This window comes from Sus scrofa, chromosome X (assembly GCF_000003025.6).
Source record: "Sus scrofa isolate TJ Tabasco breed Duroc chromosome X, Sscrofa11.1, whole genome shotgun sequence".
Taxonomy (NCBI): Eukaryota; Metazoa; Chordata; class Mammalia; order Artiodactyla; family Suidae; genus Sus; species Sus scrofa.
The window spans coordinates 14,043,380-14,064,846 of record NC_010461.5 but is presented as its reverse complement, the minus strand read 5'-3'; the positions used below and the strand labels follow the sequence as shown (position 1 = coordinate 14,064,846).

The following is a 21,467-nucleotide window of genomic DNA, read 5'->3' as shown; positions in this document are numbered from 1 at the left end:
AAAAATAAATAAATAAACAGGTATCAAAGGGGGGAAGAAAAAAAAAAGATTTGCTCTTTTCCCGCAATAGGAGGGCTAGGACAGCTGAAGTACCAGTTAAAAAAAATAAGTACTGGGATCCAGGCCGATCCAAAGGGGTTTTTCAAACAAGATTTTCTCACACAGCACAAAAATATCTTTTAAAGCTCCAGACATAATGTTCTCCTTCCTCATCCAATAATTATGTAATTTTGAGGATAACTGCCCTTTTCCACCACCAAGGCCATTTATCTTGATTTAAGATGTGTAAGCTGCTCACAGCGAACAATTCCGCCATGCCCAGGTCTTTTACTAGCTTCCTTCCACGTTTATCCTTTTCCTGGAGAGCGAACGAAGGCTCATTTTCTGGCCTGTGATGGGCAAGACTGCGCTTTAGGTGCCCCCCCGCTCGCCTCTCCCATGAGCGATGGGTGCTCCGCACAGTCACTGTTCCCCTCGACTAGCTTCCTGCTTCCCCGTGAGTTTTCAAAACCTAATTGGCAAGAGGCAGGGGGCCCGTTTCTCTACCTCGCCAAGCCAGCCAGCCAGCCCACCTGCTGAGTCTACAAGGTGGGGTTTTCCCAGGCAGCGTAGAAGATGAATTCCATACCCTTCCTCTTCCCCGGGACCTGCCACCTCTCTGCCCCCATGCCGCCACCTGCCACGCTTCCACCCCTTCTCCGTTAGTCACAATACCGGCACCCACAGTGGCTTCCCAGGGGTGTCCAGCAGCATTTATCACTGACCCACTTTCTCTCTCGTTTCTTGACGCTTCCCTATACCCTGAAACCAGTCTGACACACTGCCTGGTTTAGACTCCCTGCACATTTGTTCCTGGAGGTTTGAGCTTGGCACTTATTATCCTATGACTGGGAGTCCACCATTCTCCTTCATTCGTGTTCCTTCTTTTATCCCTTACTTCCTTTCTTCCCTCTCGCCATCCAGCCCCGCTCACTTAATTCAGTCTCTCTAAATTCCACCCTCCATGAATAGAGTCTGACAATACCAGACAGCTGAGATCTACTGGAAAATACTAAAAATAATTGCCTTTTGTTATTAAAGTCAGGAATGGGGCTGCTGTTCCCTCCCAGGAATTTGTAGAGTTTCCTGCAGGGATTCAGAGGTCTATACCCCAGTGCTTTTTTTAGAACATGAAGGGCTATTTCAATAAACATGCCACTAAATTGACGACGTTGTCTTAAATTAATGTGCATTGTCTCTTGTTCTGTTTAGCTCTGACCGTTGCTTTTCTGGAATTTGCCACTGGAATATTTTACACGCTGATCTCTTCCTGCTGTCCTCCACACCCTCTGTGACAAGCAAGTTCCTTTTGAGACTCCAGGGGAACCGAGCGCCCTAACTCTCTGCCTTAACTTCCTTGCCCATGGGGCCCGGCTGCATCACTTCTGTTCTCCAGCACAATCTTTTTTAGTTAAAAGTCTTAGGAAGCGTAATTCAAGTCATCCTCCTGAGGACTCTGGTATTAACAGGCTGCCTTTTTGCCCATGAACCTTTATTTTATTAAAACAAAGGCAATGTGAACCAAATGAGTGTTGTAGCACTAGACGCCCAGCCTGGAAAATGAGATGGCCCCAGATTTAAAACATTGTAGGCAACACCATTGTAAATCAACTACACTTTAAAAAAATAGCACTGTAAGTCCTAGCTAGAACAATTCGGCAAGAAAAAGAAATAAAAGGCATCCGAATTGCAAGAGAAAAAAATTAGAGGCACTATTTACTGGGCTTGGTTTTCTTTGTCTGGAACACAGGCCTTAAGGATCCAGCCTGCGTTAGAGCCACCTGAAGTTTCCTGACCCAAAGGTACATTCTTGGCCTCCAACCCTAGACATTCTAATTCTTAGTGTGGGGTGGGGCCTGAGAACTGGCATTTTAACTGGAGCCCCATGTGCCTCTGTGTTTGGAGAAACCCTCATCATGAACAAGGATCACGAATGTTTACACCAGGTAACAACTTCCCGCATCCCCTGGTGGGTTTGACTTTATCCCGCAAAGAACCCATTAGAGTCGAGTCATCAACCCGCCTCTGGTCCATTTGAAGGGTCTGACCATGAAACGGTTACCTAACAGTCCTCAATTTGACACCAGGCCGCAATTTTACTACCACTGTTATTAATTTCTCAGGTGGGTTTGCTGTCTAACAAGCATTACATGCATGATAAGGTGTTGCTATTGGTTCGTTAATTGTAACAAATGCCTCATACTAACATAAGGTGTTAATAAATGGCGAAACTGGGTGTGGCTATAGGGGAGCTTTCTGTACCATCTTCTCAGCTTTTCTGTAAGTCCAAAACTCTTCTATAAAGAGGCCTTTTTTTTTTTTTTAAGTGTGACACATGCCACCTGCCACAGTGGCTAAACACAGAAAGACAATTCCAAGTGCTGGAAAGGGTGTAGGGCCCCTGGCGCACTCACACACGGCTACTGAGATTGTAGAAAGGTACATCCACTTTGGAAAACTGCTTGGCAGTATCTGCTAAAGCTGAATATTGGTATTCCCTATGGTCTTGCACTTCTAAGTATATGCCCAGTGGAAATATGTCTGTGAGCTCACCAAAAGACGTGTACATATAGCACTATTCGTAACATCCCCAACTGGATATTAGCGAACTGTCCAACAATAAGAAAATGGATAAATCAGCTGTGATATGTTCCAACACTGAAACAGAGCAATGAAAACAAACAAATTTCAACTACATCCAATAACAAGTTGATGCAGAGGGAAAGAAATCAGACACAGAAGAAATCATACTGTAGGATTCTATCTGTATACACATTGAAAAACAGTTCAAACCAATCTATGTCGATAAAAGTCAGAATATACCCTTAGGTTCAGGGGGCTCCTTTGGGCCTGGTAAAGGTCTGTTGTGGCGGGGGTGGGGGAGATGTTGGATATTTGGGTGTGTTCGGTTTGTGAAAATTCTTGAGTGGTACTCTTAGGATGTATGCATTTTTCTGAATGTATGTGATACCGTTTAATGAAAGCAACCCACGTTTTCTTTGGGGAAAGAATATATAATGAGTGAGCCCCGTGGAGTTACACACACAGACTCTCAAACTAGATAGCCTGGGTTCAGCGTCCAGTCTTTCCGCATATAAGCTGTATGATGCTGGGTAAGTTATTGAGCCTCTCTTACCTCTATGCCCTCATCTATAAAGTAGGGATAATAATAGGACCTAAGTTATGGGGTTGTTGTGAGGATTGAACGAGTTAATATTTGTACACTACTTAGAACGGTGTAAGGCCCAGAGTAACTACCATATAAGTGTTTGTTAAATAAAGAAAACCATTTTCTGGGGAGGGGTGCATTTTAAAAACAAGTCTTTTCATGCTTACTACTCTCAATGAGACTGCAGAACAGTTAAGAAAATAAGCGGGGTTGAACTTATTTCCTAGGCAGAGTTCTCGATTATGAGGGAAAATATTATCTTGGTGCCTGGCCAATTAATTCTGTTCTTCTTGACGGGGAGTCTGGACTCCCAACAGGCTCCTGGGCACCAGTCCAGAGACTTGACAACGAGCCACGTTTGGGACTGCCAGAAACTGCCACAAAAGAGTCCGCCCCAGAGGGCCTGTGGGAATGGCCGGGGAGGGAGAACACGATGCAGTCATGAGCCACGCCAGGCTGGCAGCCCCCGACGCTACCTAAGCCCTTGCCTCTCCTCCAGCTCCCAGCCAGAACCTTCCCTTCCACCCCCCTCCTCCTCCCCCACCAAGCTGCCTGGGCTGGGGCTGCCTGCACAGACAGGCAAAGAGAGAGAGAGAGACAGAGACAGAGAACAGAGCAGGAGGGTCCCAGCCTTCCTGAACTGAGCCTGTGCAAGTGCCAGCACCCCCTCAGCCGAGTCTGCTCTTCCCTGAACACCCCTAGTGAAGGAGGGGCCTGGGCAGCCTCCGAGGCCGCCCCCAGAGTCCGCCACAATCAGGCGCCCGCGGCGGGGCTCGCCCTTCTCTCCTTGCCCGGCTCCTTTCTGACTCAGCTGGGCCCTCAATCAAAGCACATTTCCCTCTCATCTCAGCCTTTGCTTTAGGAAGTTGAACTCACCCTCTAAAGCCTGTGCCTGAACAAAATAACCCAAATGAGAACAATTTTTATCTCCCATTATGAGTGTAAGTGAATCTACTCCGGCTTGGCAATTCTCCTGGAAGAGCCCACTAACTTTTAACTAGTTTCTTGCCTGCCCTCTTTCTTTACTCTTTCTCCAGCTCGCTTCCAAATGCTTGCTGAAGGGGAGAATCCTCATCACTCCCATCCCCTTTCTTTTCTTTGTAAATTTAAAACCAGTGCTCTCCAGTTCTTGAACCCACGTGTGGCAGACAGGCTGGTTTCACACAAAACCCGTTCCCTTTATGTCTCGGGCACACAGATTTCCCAGCTTCCCTTGCATGGCTGTATGGTCACGTGATGGCTCTGGCCAGAATATGGGCACGCCCATAAAACTCCCCACGCTATCTGCCATGCTCTTTTTTTTCCTCATCTGTGGCTGCATGCAGGAGCTCTGGAGATAGAGGAGTAGAAGGTTCCAGGGGATAATGAGGCCATAAAACAGGAGTTTGGGTCTCTTAATGCCTACAGGAACACAGCCCCCTTTCCCTTGGAATGCGACATGAGCAACAAATAAGGCTTGATTCGTGTGAAGCCCTGAGGCTTGGAGTAGTTGGCACAGCAGTTCGCCTACAGTAGCACCAAGTTCCAGACTTTCAAACTTCTTTCTACCAGTGTGGACACTCCAATCCTCTCTCTCTCTCAGTGGTTCCCCGGGCAGGAGGGGCCAGACCTGGAATATAAGCATCGAAGTCCCATGTCCTGAGCCTCAACTGTAACTTGGTTCATGTTTCAACATTCACATATGGTTTCCTGCCTGTTGATTAAAATGTACTTGTTGGACGTGAACTGAGTCTCAGAAATGGCGCCCATTATTCCTCTAACTGAGTCTTCAGGTCCATATGCTCTGTGTGTCTACATGGGCATGTTCAGGATATGTGAATCAGTCCCGTTGGCTGCAGGGTAGACAAACAAGCAAAGCGATTGGAAGCTGCCAAGTCCCTCCAAGCTGGACAAGTTCTCCCAAGCCACTCTTCCCATTCTAAGGCAGAATAATTACAAGCACATTACAAAGAACAAGCCGTTCAGCATCTTGGCTTTGCCTGTGCCCTGACTTGCATCCATAATGACAAGAAACAGGCAGCTTTGTGGTAAACAGAGGCTGACACAGACCTACAGACTGAGAAACTGAGTTGATTTATTATATCTGACTTTGTGAGTTTGAGGGCTGCCAGATTTCAATGAATAGTGGTGAGTACAACAAATCTTCAGTGGGTTTTGTTTTGTTTTGTTTTTTTGGGGGTTTGTTTTTTTTTTTTTTTTTTTTGGAGTGGGGGAATAGGTGAGTAAATTATCTGTAATTTAAGCCCGGCTCAGAGCTCTGAACATCCTTCCGTCAGTTCTCACTTGGTGGGAAATTGGAGCTCTTAGAGCTACATAAAAATCACTTTTCCATTATTAAAGAACCAACACAAGTAACTGTTTGACTCAAGTTAACATTCGCTCTTTGGAATAGATGATGGGTAAATATTTACCCACTGGCATAGCTGTTGAGTAATTGCCCATTAAGAAAGTTAAATGTTAATCACTTATTTCTGGATTGAATAATTGCAACAGGATTCTATGACTAATCCTGAAGGTCTGCATCTGTTGGTTTCTTTCAGTCTTGACCATAAAGGAAAGGCACGCTCTTATGAATTGGGCACATAACTAATATTCACTCCCTTAGCACTCAAAGCCAACTTGATTGCTTTTTCATTGTTCTTCACCCAAAGAAACCTTGACCCCAGGTTAAGTATTAACAGGAGTGGAGAGAGAAGTGTTGGGCAGGAATTTAGTAGGAATATGGGGAACATGTGAACCAAAAGGAGAAATAAAACTTGGGAATAGAAGACAGAAGCTATAACCTAGACGTCATGATGTTGGCTGTCCTACATGAAAGGGGATTGTACATAATAAATGCCATTAAAGTAAAAGCCCTAGGATAGACATCACCACAAACATTAAGTTTTAGCCAAGTCAGAGAGAGGATCCCAGCAGCAGATGGCCAAGAGTGAGTGGGAAAAGTCACTAGAGTGGCAGGCTCACGGGACTACCTCCACCCTACAAGTCAGTCTCCATGTGGATTAGACGGGAAGTGGCCAGAACACCTGCAGAAATTGTGAATACCCTCCATGTCGGCAGCAATGTAAGGGGGAGCTTGGTGGGTGTAGTGGGTGTTGTTGATGACCCACTGAGATCCCTTTAACTGGGCTGGAATGCCCTTCCCCAGCTACCATGAGTGTCGGCTGCTAAGGGCAGCTCAAAGCTGGTCCCTGAGTCAATGGGGATCACCCAACCCAGAAGGTTATGCCCCCATCCCCAGGGGCAGCCCATAGCTAATGACTGACTGACCCAGTGATGCAAAAAGCCAGCATATGCTTTCATGTGGGATCAACTCTATAGTGCAATTCCTGCTCCTGGGAGATGAGGCTGAAGCTGGTCTCTAGCTTAGACCACAAATGTGCTTAGACCTTTTCCCTTTGCCCTATCCTGCTTCCCTTCCTTCCCTTCTATTGAGAGCATTCCCTCAAGGAAGCACATACACGAGAATCAATGCCTTTGTTTCTGCTCCTGTTCTGCTTCTTTTTCTGAATCTGAGCCAGGACAGGCCAGGCAAGACATATGGCCTCCTTTCCCTGTTCCCAGGTTGCCTGAGAGTTTATTAGCAGAGGTTGCCACTTTGGGCAGGTGGGATGGCTTGAGCCCAGAGGTACCCCAGGCACAACTAAGACAGAGTGGTCCACTTCACTCCTTTCAACCAGTGACTGAGTTCTATCTGGAGGGGAAGCCTGAGAGTAAAAAACTGGGTGGTACGTCTCTACTCCCTCCCCTGACCCCTGCCCTCCTCTCCTCTGCCACCCACCCTCCAATGTGTATTCAAGTGAAGACTCTCTTTCTTACATCAGATTTTCTTCTGCCGTGTGGCATATGGAATTCCCGGGCCAGGGATCAGATCTGAACCACAGCTGTGAGCTTACACTGCAACCGCAAACCCTTTAAGCCACTGTGCCGGGCAGGGGATCGAACCTGCATCCCAGTGCTGCAAAGATGCCACCAATCCCAATGTACCACAGTGTGAACTTCAACTCCCTGCCTCTTAGCAATGTATCTGGGTTAGTGATTCTCTTCCTCATCTCTCTACTGGACTTACATGGTACGTGAACTTGGGCAAGTTCTTCAGTCTTTCTGAACATGGATTTCTTCATTTGTAAAATGATGTTAATAAAGGCTACCTCATAGAGTGTTATGAGGATTAAATGATACAAAAACTCAGTGTTCACTGACACCCTGCCTGGTACACAATAGGCACACAGGGGTAGACTATCTGGTATATTGTGTATTTTTTCAAAAGACAAACAAGATATAAAAAAGAAACTGAAAAATTGAACTCTGCTCTCAGCACACAGAGACCAACAGGCATCCTGCCTCAAATCAGTTTCCACCATCCATCAATCTATCCATCTACCTACCCAACCACCCACCCTTCTACCTACCCATCCACCCACCCATCCATCCATCCGCCCATCCATCCTTCCATCTACCCACCCACCGATCCATCCAAAGAAATTAGTCTTCCTCGTGAGCCATGATAGGGCATACAGAAGTAAATTAGATATAGACTCCATGTAAGAAACTCATAGCTCATTGCTGACAACAGTTGTGTGCTGCTTCCCCTGGAAATGCCGGGACATCTGGATGGAGGAGGAGACAGAAGACTTGGGGCTCGGTTCCACAGTGAGAAATCATTTATTTTACAAGTCTTTCCTGTGTCTAGGATTCCTGCACTGCCACCCAATGAAACAACTAGGTATCTCTTGGGATTTCATGGGAAATTCTCCCCCATTAAATTGTTGCTGCAGCCTGGAAGAGGCCCCAAATCATCAAGTTCCAAGACAATGAGACTGCTGGGCTGGTCCCCTCTGTGTGGCCTGCGAACTCCTGTTTCCCCAAAGACCGAAGGAATAACTGCTTCCAGACATGCTCCCTCCCTCCCAGTGGGCCCACTGGGATCCACTGGAACTCTTAATCCACTTAGAATATTAATAAAAGTAGGGACCACTGTGAGGGAATGCCCACCAAGGCCAGGTAGAGTTCTAGGTGCTTGACACATGTCAATTTCTCATGCTTCCAACAACTCTGGAAGGTGGACATTGTATCCTCGTTTTATAGCTGAGGAAACCAAAGGGCAGTGAGTTGCCCAGGGTTATAAATGGAGTAAGAGACGTGATTGGGGAGTTCCCGTCATGGCACAGTGGTTAACGAATCCGACTAGGAACCATGAGGTTGCGGGTTCGGTCCCTGCCCTTGCTCAGTGGGTTAAGGATCCGGCGTTGCCGTGAGCTGTGGTGTAGGTTGCAGACACGGCTCGGATCCCGCGTTGCTGTGGTTCTGGCGTAGGCCGGTGGCTACAGATCCGATTCGACCCCTAGCCTGGGAACCTCCATATGCCGCGGGAGCGGCCCAAGAAATAGCAAAAAGACAAAAAAAAAAAAAAAAAACTCAAAAAACTCAAAAAACTCAAAAGAGACGTGATTGGAACCCGCATCCTCCTTCAAAGCCTCTGCTTATTATAACCATTGTGCTGTGGTATTTTAAAAACTATAATCTTGTATTAAGTATATTGATTTTTTCCCTGTCACTAATTTGTTAAATGACCTTAGCCAAGTTTCTCCTATTTCTTATTTTTTTTGGGGGGGGGCAGAATTTTAGGTTCTTACAGAGAATTTCTGCTTTACCCCCAAAGTAGAGAGAACTTAAGTGCCCCATTCACACCCGCTTCAGCTCTGTCCCTCTCATCTTCTTTTTTTTTTTGCCATTTCTTGGGCCACTCCCACAGCATATGGAGGTTCCCAGGCTAGGGGTCAAATCGCAGCTGTAGCCACTGGCCTACGCCACAGCCACAGCAATGCGGGATCCGAGCCGCGTCTGCAACCTACACCACAGTCACGGCAACATGAGATCCAAGGTGCATCTGTGACCTACACCACAGCTCACGGCAAAGCTGGATCCTTAACCTACTGAATGAGGGCAGGGATCAAACCTGCATCCTCACGGAGACTCTGTTGGGTACTTAACCCACTGAGCCACAGTGGAACTCCCTAAGGCTCACTTTAAATGATCATTTCTTCTGTATCATTCTTTCTTGTTAAAAAATAAAGCTCACCATAATTAATACATTTGATAAAATATTCAAATTGACTGTAGAGCGCATTTCAAGGCTTAACTTCAGACTTCCAATTGCCTGTCAAAGTTCTAAGGTGCCCTCACTAAGCTACTTTGGTGATTATTGAGACAATTTTAGAGTATAATAGAATTCAAAGCACTTCTGCTTCAGCAAAAATAAATACATAACCAAAGAGCTGGCCTGCCAGTTGGGCAGTACAAGTTGTTCCTTTTCCTTCCCTTAATTACCTCTCAATGGAACATTCTAGAATACTCGGGGGTAAGTTCCCATTAATCTTCAGCCTTCTCTAAAAGCTAGTGCCAATACAAAGTTAAATATAGAACAATATCCTATAAACAAAATCCCGAGTCTAAGGACCCGAATGATTCAGACATTATTTTTATTCATGGCTTACAAAGAAAGTAACATGAATTGTGTCAATGGTCCCAAGACCTCTAGAGAATATTATATTGGAACACAAAAGGCAAAGAAGATCACTTTCAAGGAATTTATAATAAGGTTGAGTGTACAGAATATGCCCAAATGAAATGATAGAGATACATCAAAATACAGTGACAATTACATACACAGACTTAGGACCGCATAGCTCTGTACGCACACGTGAGCATGTGCACACGCACACACACAAACACACTGGCTGACCACCCCATCTCAGATGCACAGAGTCACAGTGTGATGCAAGCAGAGAAACACAAGACCTTTATGACCCAGGGACAATGAGAGTCTGAAGCTTCAGTTTGGGCTTCAAGTTGGCGACCTTGGATAAAGGCAGCCTCAAGGAAATGAGGGAGCCTGCTGGACAAAACTCTCAAGATTGGAATATGTTCCATTCCTGGATCAGCCAATAATGAGTCATTTCTTTAAGCCACTTGACTTCACTGGAGTTCAGTCCCTTTGTTTCTAAGGCTCTTTCCAGCTCTACCATTCTATGATGCCATAAAGACCCCCTTGAAAAACCCACAGAGGCAATTTCCCACAGTATGGACTTTTGGGACAAGCAACGTGATCAAGGCTCACACATGAGCTGGTGTACCTTGTGCGATTGGATAAATAATTATAACAAAACCAAGTAGGGTCAAGTGACTTTGATGTGGCCATGAGGTCAGAGAAGGAGGCCACTCTGCCTGACAGATACAGAGGATTCCTTCCTCAGAGGAAACCCTACAGGAATAATGGAGACAGATGTTTTCCTACCCCATCACAAGGGCCTGAAAGTTAATCTGCAAGTATGCAATGGTTTCTAAACATTCTGGTTTGACTAGTAGGTCTTGGGTTTAGTTCTGCAAGTACAAAAAGTATTGCGCTGACACCTCTTGGCCACCAGAGAGCTCCATGCATCCAGCCAGAGGCACCGATTTGATTAGCAAGCCTAAGTTTTTTAAAAAAGCAGGCTGCCCTTCGGTCCCTGCAGGCTGGAGCGCAGGTTCTATGGCGATTTCTTATGCCAGCAAAATTCACTCATCTGCCCCATCAACAGTAACTCTGGCCTCGTCCCTCTGCCTTTTAGAATGTGAAACTTGGTGTATTCAGGAGGCAGAGCATAAACATGGGTACCAGGTCTCCACACTGGTCAAATGATGTTGCTGCTGTGGGGCAGGAAAAAGCCTAGGCCTTCAGACTTGCTCGCTTTGCTGGTGGCAACCAGCACTGATGGCTTTGTGTAACAAAGTCCTCAAGAGGACTTCTTTTTATAGGTTTTATTTGGTAGTAATTTTCTTTTTCTGCTCATAAAAATAATAAACGCCAATCATGGGAAAGTTGGAAAATATAAACTAGTATAAAGAAGAAAATGGAAATAATCCATCGTCCTATCGTGCAGAGAAAGTCACTGATAAGATCTGGACATATTTCATTCCAATCTTCTTTTTATTTTAGGATGTGAGGGTGTTCTTGCATAGTTAGACTCAATGTGCTCTGATCGGGGGGCAGGGGGGCATTTTCTAACCTGATATTTTCCCTTAATTTTATAAGTGTTTTTCTATGTCATTACATGTGCAATGTGAGACACAGCAGCACAGGAGAAAAGAAAATACCTTATTTTTCTGGTACCCAAAGATAATTTTCACATTTTGGTATTTCACTTTTCTAAGCATGATATTCACTTACTTTTACAAGCCTGAGATCATGTGGTATATACTGTTTTAAAGACTGCCTTTTTTTTTTTACCTAAGCCTTATTTCATGACTACTTCTACCCTCTCACCAAGTACCTTGCAAAAACATGACTGTTAATCTCTGGGTAATATGAAAATATGTGAACAGAGCTTAATTCATTTAATGAATTGTCTATTGTTGGCCATCGGCACTAATTCCGATGCTTTTTATTGCAAGTAGCACCAGGGTGAACAACTTTATGAAATTAGACGCTATGTTCACATCATTGATTATCCACCCAGCATAAATGCTTAAATTTCTGAATTAGTGGGTCAAAGGGTTTATAGTTTGAACATTGTAAAAAGACAGGTTCTAATGACCACATCATCCCCTCAAGAATGTCATTATCAGTTGTTTTTTTTTTTTTTTTTTTTTTTCAGTTTATAGTCTCATTAGCAATACCTGAGAATCCCTGTCCCATCATAACCTCAGCCACACTAGGGATTGTCAATTTTAAAAAATCTTTGCCCATTTGATACACACACATACTAGCCAACACACTCAAAGTTACTTCTTACTGTACATTTAAAACTTGGTATGTTAGTCATTTTTTTTTCCTTGTGAATTAGTGAGAACTTAATACATATTTAGCCCTGTGCTACAAGTTTAATAACAATTATCACCAACAAAGAAGTGCACAAGAAAAACACCATAATCTCCATTTTACAGATGAGGAAACCGAGGCGCAGAGATCTTAAGTGTCTTCTCAAGGTCACAGAGAGCAAGTAAATGACCAAGTCTGGTATTCAGTTCAGATCTGTGATTCCCAATCTCATGCTCTGCCTACAAAACCACATTCTTTTTTTTTTTTTTTGGTCTTTTTGCCATTTCTTGGGCCGCTCCCGCGGCATATGGAGGTTCCCAGGCTAGGGATCAAATCGGAGCTGTAGCCACCGGCCTATGCCAGAGCCACAGCAACGCGTGATCCGAGTCTCGTCTGCAACCCACACCACAGCTCACGGCACTGCCAGATCCTTAACCCACTGAGCAAGGGCAGGGATCGAACCCACCACCTCATGGTTCCTAGTTGGATTTGTCAACCACTGCGCCACAACGGGAACTCCAAAACCACATTCTTACCCTGAGAACTGTTGGAGATATATTCTTAGAGAGGAGCTAAGATCAAAGACCCTCTCTCCTATCCGTATGAGAAATGGTGTGAGACTGCCTGTTAACGTCGACCTAAACCTCTGAAGGTAGAGAAGGAATGAATGAGAGAGCTCTAGGGAGCTTTTTATAATTACACAATCCAACGGCCTCATTTTTGTAAATGAGGAATCTGAGACCCTGAGGAATTCAATGACTTGCTAGATAGGGAGGTCTGACCAAAAGATTGGGGGAAGAGGGCAAGAAAATACACCCAACACAAGAATCTGACATGCTCTTTCATGCCTTTGCACATTGGGTTTCCTGACTGGCTTTCTCTCCCAATGCACCTGGAGACTCTGCTAAAATGTCAGGTCCTCTACAAAACCTTCCGTGAGTTTTTAAGGTAGAATTAACTGCCTACATACTCTACACATTTGTACGTACTATACCACGAGCACTTACTGTACTATGTGACAGAGGTGTCTCATTGCCCAACAAACTTTAAAAATCCCTTCCATGGGGACCCTAGGGACTGAGTTGACGATGGAAAGTGGCTGCCCAGCCCAGCTGGATTTCCAGGCACCGCCCTTTGCAGGTAGGTGTGGCCAGGTGACTTGTTTTGGTTAATGATCACCCTCATCTGTCTTGCTCCTGGTTGATGAGCTCTGTCCCACGAGAATATGATACTTGGAGCGAGATAATCATATTGCAACCATGAGACAACAAGCTTAAGCCAAAAAGCCCACACGATGAGGACAGCAAAGCAAAGGCATGGGAAGAGCCTACCTAGTGTGAACGATATTGTCAAACTACTGAACTGAGCCTAGAACTAGCTACCTTCAGACATTTCATTTTCTAAGACAATTAAATATCTTTATCGTTTAAGCCATTCTGTCAAAGTATCCTTCTCGCCTCTGTCTTTCACTAGATTATTGACTTTCAAGGGCATCTCTCGCAGCTCATTTGTTTTTGTTTTTGTTTTGGCCGTTCCTGCCGCATGTGGAAGTTCCCATGTTAGGGATCAAACCTGTGCCACAGCAGTCACCCAGGCTACAGCAGTGACAAAGCCAATTCTTAACTGCTAGGCCACCAGGGAACTCCCATCTATACATCTTTATATCCCTCTTCCTCAGGCCTATCACAGAACCCTATGGGGACTCAACAAACATTCCCCGAATTGAATCCACCAACTATGTTCAACTTTGGTAAAAGCGCTACACCCAATAATAATTGATTTCCACTGGCCAATACCTACAAGAACCTATTTACTTAAAGCCAGACTCTCCCAACTGTGGCTCCATGAAGCTCTCTGCCATTCATACAGTCCAATCCAGAATTTGCTAGGCAGGGGTTCATTTACTGCTTGTTAATTAGTCAAGTGCTGAGTGCACCACATGACTCAATTTTACATTATTCGCACAACTGCACAATTAGCATTTTAAAAGGTTTTCCAGGAGGCTGGTCCAAGTAAGTTTATCTGGAAAAAAATGTCACAAAAAGAAAAGAATAATTAACAAATCAGTTCCCAAGCAGATTTAGTGGCCCATTGGCTTCAGCCCAAATGGCATTACACGGAAGACTCGCTTTTAGTAGGTGGCCAAGGAAATGATTTTTGCTGGACTTAAACCATGAGGGTCCTATACCCTACCCTCAAAGCAGCGGACCTGCTGAGGAAGGGAAGGGATGCATTGTGCTAGGTGGGATTATGTGTTTTTTTACCTGCTCAGTTGAACAATTAACTCAGGCACCTGTTTGGCTGACTCCAATTCCAACTGGACCGTTAGCAATTAGGTTGTTTGTTTTTGGAAGAAGCTAAAGAAAAGTGTGAGAACCATCTCATATTTATTATTAAGTGAAAAAAAAGTGCATTCTTTAATGCAGATTTTTGCCTGTTGCATAAACTAATTACTCAAGAAGTTAATATATGTCAATGTATCTGTACCTTCCCATAGGAACAGTAACTGACTAAATCAGCACGGTCTTGGGTATTAGGAAATCCAACTTTTAGGTCCCTGCCTTCCCTCAACAGTTCACTAATAAACAAGGTGACTCTAGGCAAGTCGCTCAAGAAGTTAAGATAAAAATATTATCATTTCCCATCCTGTCAACCTCAGAGTTTCGGAAAAGAGACCTAAGAAGCCCGCGTACAGCCTGCGGCACAGGAAGGATTTGCCTCAGGGCCATCCCACCACCTCGGCCATAGAGCAGTGCGCCTGTGCTTCTCAGCAGGTGGTGTGGGCTCCTGTGTCTGGCATCTGAGCCCAGCTTTCCAAGTCCTGGTAGACAGACAGGATTGACTGGAGGGCAAGCCAGGGATTCTGGTCCCATCAGAGGTCAAGCGACATCAGGGGCACTCTCAGATCGCCAGTAAATGGCTGTGTTTGTTCGCACAAGGTGGCCAGGCGTGTGGCTCAAAGGGGGAACCTAATCTCTTTACTGAAAAAGGAACTGACAAGGTATCTGGTCACTCTGTCAACTCCATGTGGCTTTCCAGCCATCTTTTCTCTGGGCAGCTATCTTCTTATTCTGAAATACTCTTGTGGTGACTCATTTTGTCCTTTGCCTTAGTAAGCATTCAGGCAGCTATTACAGCTGAGCTTGGGGTTCTCTTTGTTTCTTCACCCCTGGCGGGCAGCGGCCTGCCTTCTGATTCTCTGAGAGCCCTTCTAAGCTGGGGCACCCAGAGCTCTACACACTGAGGAGAAAGCCTCCGGCAGAGAATGGACAGACATGCTCACACTCACCCATTGTCACATCTCTCGTTCCCCCAAAATAGCATTTCTAGCCTCATTTTCTTAAACAGATGAGATACCTGGGCCCAGAGAGGTTAGAGTCACTTGGTCCAGGTCATGCACAGCAGAACCAGGTCAACAAGACAGGTTCTCTGACTCCTTCACTGGACTTTTTTCGAGGAAGTGATCTGATAACAAATGGTTTTAGAGACAAAAGCGAACCAACGAATAACTCTATCCAGTCTGGTCTTGGCCTCTGTCAGGTGTCCTGGAAGTTCTCATTGCTTCTGCTTTCCGTGTACACGCGGCCACATGGATACACACCGATTGTGGCTGTCACAGTGAAACTGGCAAAGGAAACCAAAAACCTTTTCTTTTCCTACCTCATTAAAAAAAGAAGAAGACAAAACTAAGACCCCCCCAAATTTTCCATCAGCTCATCAAGTATGAGATTTTGGCCTTCTCATCTTTCCGTCTAAGTCGGTCTGAGCTATTCTTTTGGCCATAAGTGCCCCCTCATATTCCTGGGAAGTGGAGCTTCCTCCGAGTGATGGCACCTGTATTAAGGTCCCCCGGGGCTTGCAAGGGAAGGAAGAGCCTTATCTGTCAGGTCCCTCCTGCGAGCCAGAGGCCCATTCCAAGTTGTCCCCTGTCCTACTCGAGAAATCTTGGGGTTTCTTCAAAGCCATGAAAAAAGCAGAACCACACTGGATGCCTCGGGAGATGTCCAAATGGAGGGCCAGGCTCTTCACTCACATGGGCCCCATCCTGAGGGAAAATACTGCTGGCAAAATCCTGCTCATTCAGGCTCAGCCATGCCCTGAAAGGCTATAATCTAGGAAAGATGCAAAGTCAACAGTGGTGTATGGAAAAAGTACATACTACTGAAAACAACAGCTAATATTGGTTTAGTCAGAATATTGTGCTAAATCCCCCCAACCACTCTATGAGATAAGTACTAACATCATCCCCCTTTTACAGACGGAGAAACTAAAGCACAGAAAAGTTAGGTATCCTGCCCAAGAACACACAGCCGGAGCAATAACCCATGGTTAACTCTGGGGAATGGTTTGGAGAAGGGCCCTTTTCCACTTTCACAAAATTGTATACATTACTGTTCTATCTTTATTAGCTTTTTTTGGCCACAAGCAAATAACTGTATTACTTTTTTTAATCAAAAAGATGTAGCCAAACTGTAAAGCGAGCCTAATTCAGACTAAATGAAAAAAAAGGGGGGGGTCAGTTCTTATATTAATGATGAGCATACGGTATAAAATATAATTTTATTTTAAAAGTACAGTTTTTCATCTGGAAGTGTTGAAGCCAGGCCAACCAAGTACCAGGCAAGAAGGCTTCCCGGGGCAGCTATTTGTCTGTGAGGCGGTATAGGACGAGGGATGCTTAAAATGCTTTCTCTTGGAAGCATCTTCTGCATTCTCTCAGCACTCCCAGCATTATTCTTTTTCCGGTTCTTGGTGAATCAAAAACACAGATTCCACACCCGAGGCCTCTGGTTTAATAAGGGTTGTTGGTATTAGAAGGACAAAGCAGCTGAATCAAATCCACCAACTACCGCCCAACGCGTTCGCCTTTGGGGCCAACCTCCTTTTGCAAAGCACCACTTTGTGTGTGGCTGCCTTGTAGACAGCAACGTGCACAAAAGGCCAGGAGAGGCCCGCAGAGGCGGCCGGCGAGCGAGAAGAGAAGGAGACACAGGACACCCGGCTCCTCTGCCCAGAAAGCAGAGCCAGGGCCACACGGGGCGGCTGTGCCCCACGCTGCGCACTGACTTCCTCCCCCCCAAGGGGAGGGGCGGCCTCGGCTTTGGCTTTGTCCTCCCTCCTCCTCGGAGCCCAGCTGGGGTGAAAGCCGAAACCCACAGGAAGTTCAGCCGTGTTGGGAGGGATGTGATTACTCGGGGAAGGACAGACTTCCTTTGAGTCCCGGATTTTCCAATCAGAGAATCTAGAAAACTCGGCCACCCCACCTCTCCCCACTGCCCATCATCCCCGCAAAAGGGAAGCTTCCTGTCTTCTTACACAGACACAACAGCCTGTCTCAGGGACTGACCTATCCATTTTGCTCAGGGCCTCCATTGTGCCAACTTCCAACTGTCTTGGAAAAGAGAGACAAAGGAAGAATCGGGGCCATCGGGCCGGCTGCCACATCCCTATGCATCAGTGGCCCGATGACCTCCATTCTGGAAATGGCCTACATATACTGTCACATGAACGTTGTTCTGAAAACTCCGTGGGTGTCAACTGATGAGGCACCAAACAGCAGAGACCCCGCAGTACGATCCTCACTGTGACACGCGCCCCAGTCAAGCCCAACAAAGGAAACTCGACAGGGAAATGATAAGCATTTGTGGACACCTCTGGCCTGAGCATGACGGGGCAGCGCGCAGACCAACTTTCTCTCATTTCCTTCTGGAGGCCCGTGTGTGCCGGCAATGCTTCCCCCAACTGCCTGTTCAGCTCAAGGCCCATAGAATGCACTTGTGTCATTCCTTTGCTGGAAATAACTTGTCTGGGTGGCCATGCCTGGTGGACCCTGCCACGCTGAATGAATCCGGCTCAAAACGAACTACCCTGGATCATTCTGTTGAACACAAGATGCCTGGCTTGCGCAGGAAGGGGCCAGGAATGCCTTGCATGAACACCTGGAGGTCAGGCACCTCTTTCCTCAACTGATCCATCAATACCCTCTGAATAAATGAGCGAGTGGATCTGAAGGCTTTACTTGTTGGGAGATGAATCTGTGACATCTTTTCCATCACACTCCTGACACATAGCACCATCTGACATAGTTGACTGTCTGCCTCTTTTTCCTAGAATATAAGCTCTGTGAGGTCAGGGAGGTGGTCTGATTAGCAACCTACTGCATCTCCAACACCTAGAATTATGTGGTAGGCACCTGATAAATATTTACTGAATGGCACTCATGACTCAATTAGCTATAGGATATCATTAGAAAGTGGCACTCCCAAAGGCATGAAGAAAGAGCCTTGTGGAATGTTCTACTCCAAGGCCATAAAACAAATGTTCTGAAGTTTCCCAGCACAATTCAACCCTGATCCACGATAGGAAGTCCAGGAACTCAATCAGTAGGTGACGTATGGGTCCAGTGGGAGTCCAGGTATGGTTTCCAGGAAATGAACCTGACCAAGTTAACTTCAGACGCATGGCCACAGCCCCCCCAATCCAGCAGCCATCACCAGCGAGCATACACATGTGGGCGTGTGTGTCTGCCCACACATGCTTTTAGAACGTGGGTTTATCATCTTTAGTGTATGAAAGAGGAAAGTGAGGCACACAGAGACTAAATGACTAGACCCAGGTCATGGAGCTGGCAAGGTGCAAAGGCAGGACTCACCCCTGAGCACTTGGTTCCGGCTGTATTCATTTAGCTGCACCCACCTAGAGCACAGAGAAAGAGACAGTACACCCAGGAGGCCGCTCTTCACAGAGTCTGGTCAACCATCCCTGGCACCCCCACCCCTACCCCCACCAGCTGGACACCCTCCTCGATTCCAGGCTTATATGGCATCAAGAGGGCACACTGCTTTACAACCTCTTTTTCCTTTTGATTCTCTGTGGTGTTTCAGCCTTTCTTGGAAAAGAAACACATCAATTCTTAGTCATCCCTCCTAAGTAAGAGGGCACAAAAGAAAGCCACAGAATTTTCTAAACGTTCCTTTTGGCCAGCATTTCAGCTGCACTTCCTACCAAATCTTCTTCCCAGAAACACCCAAGCAGCAAAATAAATGACTGCCTTGAGTTTTATGTCTTCATCCCATTTCCCCCATGGTGGGTCTAAAAAGTGGGATAATGGCCAAAAAAGTAGGTAATGGAAGAGAAAAGAGGAGGCAAGCGAGGGGCCTGAATGAGAGCGAGGTCCAAACACCAGCCCCGGAAAACCCAACCAAATTAGTGACAGATGCTGGCCTGCTGGCCCAGCCTAGGAGCCCCGCAAAGAAAGGGAGCCCGGGAGGCGGAGCCCTTGGCAACTTTCAGCGAAGCAAACAACACAACTTCCTCACTCTGCAATTCGGGAAACCATTTTTTTTTTTTTTCTCTTTTGGAAGAGAGATTAACATCACTAAATAATAGAAGGCCTACGTTCTTGAAAATTTAATGACTGTCCTACATCAAGCAGCTGTCAAATTTATTTGCTTGTTTTCCTGACAAAGTGTTTCATCCTAAACGTTCACAGGGGACCTTGTCTTCATCAGTCTCAAGTCACTAAGTTGAGGGGAGGGGGGGAGGCGACTGGTAAAGGCAGGAAATCCCAATTTCCTAATTAACTCCTTCATGTCGAAGACTAGATCAGCCTGCCTCCCCCCACCCCAAGCAATTCCGCAGAAATCACAGAGCAGAGGATAGACCAGACCCAGACAACCTCATTTTACTTTGTCGGACTTTTTAGCCGATTCCAACAGGGTTCTATTGTGTCTGGGGCTTGTCTCTCTTCCTCCAGTTTGTTTCAGGGCGGGTGGTCCCCATGGCCCAAACGCCCTCCCAGGGGGCTTCTTTGGCTCCTCTCCCTCCACCCCCCTCCCCAGCTGTGGGGGCCTCTCTACTGTCAACTCCTCAGGGCAAGTGCCCATTCCTTCTCCGCCAGCAGCCCTCCATCAACCAGACCCTGCCCGGTTCTCTTGCCACACTTTCAGTCCTCTCCGGGAAGAACCCCTGGAATACGTGCCATCATAAGTCACCTGAGCTCTGTTCTCAACCACCGGTCCCCCTGGGAGAGATGTTAAATTAGGAGTCTGGGATTAAGAGACACAAACTACTACATACAAAACACATAACCAACAAGGACCTACTGTAGAGCACAGGGAACTCTACTCAAAATTCTGTAATAATCTATAAGGGAAAAGACTCTGAAAACGAACAGATATATATTGGGAGTTCTTATTGTGGCACAGTGGTTGTTAATGATCCGGTGTTGTCTCTGTGGTGGTGCGGGTTGGAATCCCACCCCAGAGCAGTGGGTTGAGGATCTGGCATTGCTGCAGACGCAGCACAGGTCACGGCTCTGGCTCGGATTCAATCCCTGGCCCAGAAACTTCCATATGCCACAGGTGCACCAAAAAAGAAAAAAAAAAACAAAACTATATATATATATATGTATAAGTGAATCACTGCGCTGCAACCTGAAACTAACATAACACTGTAAATCAACTATACTTCAATAAAAAAGTAAAATTGATGTTCTTTCAAAAAAAAAAATAAATGGGAAAGAAACTGTCATGCCCGTCCCCCCCCCCCCCCGGCCGGTCTCCCTTTCTCCTTGGTAACTGCATCTGAAATTGCCCCTTTGAGACCAGCCCTTTGTTGGAGTATTGTGTACGTCTGCTCCCATGAGGCAAGCGAGGATGAAACTCAAATTTCTCCACTGTGCATAAGAGCTACCTCGTGCCCTTGAAGCTAATGATTAAGCTTCATTTGTAATTATGGGGGTGGGGGAACTGGAACTAAGCATGCTGTCTCATTTCCTCCCTGCCTTTCCTGCCTTAGTGGCCCTGGCTCTGGCAAGGTGCGCCATTCAAGTACAACCGGGCTTCAAATAGATAGATCCTGGCACGCACGCTTCACGCATCAAACATTTACTTCTTGGAGTCTCCTATTAGCCGCACTCCCGATAGGAATAAAGAAGTCAACAAGAGCAAAAAATTTCATCTGGAGAGAAGAGAGACATTTCTTTCCTGTCCTTAGGGACTATTAATAGCGTTAGCGTCTCCTTGGAGACTGATTTGGAAAATGAGGAGAAAGAAGGGGGCTGTTGTTTTGGAGGGGGGCAGCCTGTCCCCCCAATCAAGCTCCACAGTCTCCCCTCTGCAGGAGACAGAAAAGTAAGTGACAAGCTGAGTTAAAATTGCAACTCTTCCCCCACATGGCCCGCTGCTGCCATTTTGCTTTCTTTTAGGCCCTAGCAGAGACCACTTTCTAACACACAATATCATTTACATATTCATTATGTCCATTGTCATTTACATATTCATTATGTCCATTGTCTATGGTATGTCTCCTCCCATGAGACTGCCATCGCAGGGAGGACAGGGCTTCTGGCTGCTCTGCTCGGTGGTTTAATGACAGCACCCAGAAGAGCAGTTGGTACATAGTAGGCGCTCAGTGAATAGCTGTACAGTGCATTAACGAAAACCAGCAGCAGAAGTA

The 21,467-nt window shown here is 46.0% G+C and overlaps 1 protein-coding gene across 2 annotated transcripts in view; it reads right to left on the bottom strand.

Annotated features, from left to right (window-relative positions):
- NHS (NHS actin remodeling regulator) overlaps positions 1-21,467 on the bottom strand; it is a 354,136-nt gene that overhangs the window by 144,239 nt on the left and 188,430 nt on the right. The gene's annotated exons all lie outside the window — the stretch shown is intronic.